The following is a 3,709-nucleotide window of genomic DNA, read 5'->3' as shown; positions in this document are numbered from 1 at the left end:
ATATATATATATATAGGGGCGTGCAAACGTTGGTATGCAATAGTATAACATGAATGTTACAATATTTAATTCCTTAAAATTATTATCATATTAAATTAGTATCATTTTTTTAATATTTTGAGTGTCATTAATCATAATAATTCATTTGTCACAACTATAATAATACTTTTATCGTAACTTTTAATTTGTTTGATAACGATAAATGAGTATTGTACTTTTTCTCCTTTGTCGTAACTGTATACCTACATATATAAAAAAAAAAATTGGACGTAGACCGTGACTCGGGGCGGGGCATGTGTCTATCATGGAGTATTCCATTATTTCTTACCTTTTCAAAGACAGTAGATTATATTTAAATGCTATTTCTCAGCTATCGTACAATCACGTGCCAGCAACCATTTCATCTGGAATTTATTGTAGACTGAATTCTGACAACTAAACGCATTCATGCTCAGATTGTAGCTTAAAGTTTTTATTCTTTTCTGTCTGCTTTCTTTTGTTCAAATTTAATGCTTTCGACAGAAAGGAGCTGGAAACGTGTTAGAATATATTTATCGATAATCTTGCAGCTGTTAAAAGCGGGAAATAGCTGTTTCATTTAACGTATCAATTTAGGAAATAGCTACAATAGCTTTTTCTACACAATGTACTACTAATATTAACAGACGCCAATTTAATCTGTTCTTTTTTTGCTTGTCTTGGTCGCTCAGAACTTAATCACTTCCATATATATTCTTAATTGTCATTAACATTTACTTTAATACTTAGAAAATAAAATCAACTACAAGTCAAATATTTCCGGTAAAAACGTTTGCATTTAATGTACGCGATCAGTACTAAAGCTAAAGCTAGAGTAGTTTATGTGTATGACAGTCAGTAGAAATTTTCTAACATTTAACAATGAGTGACGCATTTGTTCGTATGTTACTGTGATAGAAAATATGTATATCCGTTAGCTTTTACTCTTTAAACCAATTACACTGCCGTCATGCTGGGATACTGCCTTCAGAGTTTCATTCGAACAAACCCATCCGAGTATTGTTTTTATTAGAGCCTGGTACTTGTTCTCTCGGTCACTGTAGTCAGAGGGCTGTCTTTGGGTATCTTTCTATGTAAATACGTATCTTTCTATATATCGATACTTCTAACTAATAAAACCAATAGTGGCTGTGTGATAAGAACCTTGCTTCCGGTTTATCGTTATTCAGCTGAATTGTTGGTTTTGTTTGTGATAGACGGGATGACGGGACGCCATGGAATTACTCAATTTTGCGCAGTTAGGGAACAGAACAGGAGCTGCTTAAAATAAAAATCTTTCAGTCAAGAGTACAGTTCAATGAACGTTCGTGGATTTGAAACAATAATTTTAAGACTAGGATCGCAATACCCAAAACACTAAGCCGTACGATCCCACATACATATTCATACAAACATATATATATATATATATATATATATTTATATATGCGTGTGTGTGTGTGTGTGTATGTGTGTGTGTGTGTGTGTGTGTGAATACACATATTCATGTGATAACACTCATATTCAAACACACATAGACAACCTGAAGACAATTGCAATTCCTCTTAAAAACTTTTTCAAACTCTCTGAGCCCTAAGAGAATAATTTTCAGACAGTAACTATTTCTTACGACAAATTCATGAGAGAACGCAATTCTCAGAAGTTGCAATCAGGTGAAAAGCATTTACAAAACTTACGAATAAAGACTATAACTTTCATATAGAATACATAATGACATATTGAACATTTACATTTAGTCGCTTCACTCATTTCGTTTGTGTTTATTTGCAAGAATATACCTATAAGTACACACACTGAAATACACCGTATATCTATCTCTTTAACTCTCCATCTATGCATATATATATATATTTATATGCACACACGCATACACACGCACATATATATTCAGTTGAAGCAGTGACTCAAGGATTCGAGTCACTGCCCCCCTTGCCCCTTGAGTACATCTGTCGTTTCTGCTAAATATTACTAAAAATATATATATATATACATACATATCTATATATATATATATATATATATATATGTATGTATATATATATGTATATTTACGTATATATACATGTATATATATATGTATATATACGTATACATATATATACATATGTATATATAGATGTATATATCTATCTATATATATATGAGTGTGTGTATAAATATATATATGTACGTATATCAATAAGTATATCTATACATCTCCCTTATCATATGTGTATGCATTGTGTATGCTTGTGGGTATGTTAATAGAAGTGCGTGTGCATGTGTGTGTGTTTTTCTGTTTGTCTGTAAAAATCATCAGTCAAATTTAAGCATCAGTAAGAAAGATTTCCAATGTCCTGTCAAAATAGATTTATTATATTTATCAGTTATAATTGATAACTTGGTGATTATTGTTTGTCTCGTTTGAAGTTTATATTCTTTCTTTTTTAATTAAGTATAATTATGATTTAATATATGAATCTTGACATTAGTTTAGTTGCTAAAATCTGAGTACACAGAGATTTGTTTTTTCAGTAAGCAGTGGATATTTTTGTGACCCTTAAATTTATGAATGGCCATGTCGAAAGGGTTCCCCACTACCACCACCACCATCACCACCAGCCGAATAGTTTCCGATTTCAATCTCATTGCGTGGCACCTGTAAACTAGGAATGACCAAAGTCACGTGCGTGGATCTGGCAGACGAGATCTGAAAGAAACCCTTACTGAGTGTCTGTATGTCTGTATGTGTGTGTATGTGTGTGTGCATGCACCTTTGTGTCTGTATTTGCCATCCACTACCGCTTATATCCCTTTAAACTAGCGGTACAGTTGTAAAGAACGATAAACTAAGTATGTGGCTTAAAATAATAGCTGGCGTCTACGCCTTCAGTCCATTCACTGAAACAATAAAAAGATAGAAAATACCAGATAGTATGTAAGGGATTTTAAAATATTAGTTTAATGAAAGACAATTCAGGTTAGCATTAACCGAGTACTAGGAAAACCGCTAATCATCCATACCTTCTATATTGAAATGATGTGGTCCTTAATTATACCTCTCGGCAATTTATAGGGATTATTGAATGTTAACGGCGCCTACTGAGAGCGCTATAGAAGTTTAGATACCTTTCATATTTATAGAAATATGCCTTTGGTTGACGGCTATTTAGGAATTACTGTTCAGCCTTTGTCTAATAAGATGTGCATGGACTACAAGTAACGTGTTATAACATAACAAAATCCTTCAAAACGAGCGGGTTGGCAAAATTGTTAGCAAGCCGAAGAACACACACACACACACACACACACACACACATATATATATATATATATGTATGTATATACGTGTGTATGTACATGCACATATACATACCTAAATGGTGAACTTCAACCGTCTCTAGCAATCAAATTTGCTCAACGGACATTGGTCTGTCCGAGGTTACAGTTGGAAACACTGGCACAAGGTGGCATGCTGCATGATTGAAAACGAAAGTACGTGGATACAATCGAGCTTCCTGATCTCTCCGCGATCCATTCCATTAATATAATATATGAAATTTGCCTATAGTGAAATCGAAACAAACTACCAGAATCAATAATACAAACAGTTCTTTAAGAGCACACACACACACACACACACACACACACACACACACACACACACACACACACACACACACACACACAC

The 3,709-nt window shown here is 33.4% G+C and overlaps 1 protein-coding gene across 7 annotated transcripts in view; it reads right to left on the bottom strand.

Annotated features, from left to right (window-relative positions):
- LOC106873878 (uncharacterized) overlaps positions 1–3,709 on the bottom strand; it is a 375,863-nt gene that overhangs the window by 309,328 nt on the left and 62,826 nt on the right. Inside the window, exon 2 of one of the 7 annotated variants that reach the window (XM_052975052.1) lies at positions 3,395–3,583. The exons of the other annotated variants lie outside the window; for them this stretch is intronic. The gene's annotated coding sequence lies outside the window, so the exon portion shown is untranslated. The remainder of the gene's footprint in view (positions 1–3,394; positions 3,584–3,709) is intronic. 7 annotated transcript variants of the gene reach the window in all.

The sequence above is a fragment of the Octopus bimaculoides genome, chromosome 20, assembly GCF_001194135.2.
Source record: "Octopus bimaculoides isolate UCB-OBI-ISO-001 chromosome 20, ASM119413v2, whole genome shotgun sequence".
Lineage (NCBI taxonomy): Eukaryota > Metazoa > Mollusca > Cephalopoda > Octopoda > Octopodidae > Octopus > Octopus bimaculoides.
This window is presented reverse-complemented; position numbering and strand designations above follow the sequence as displayed.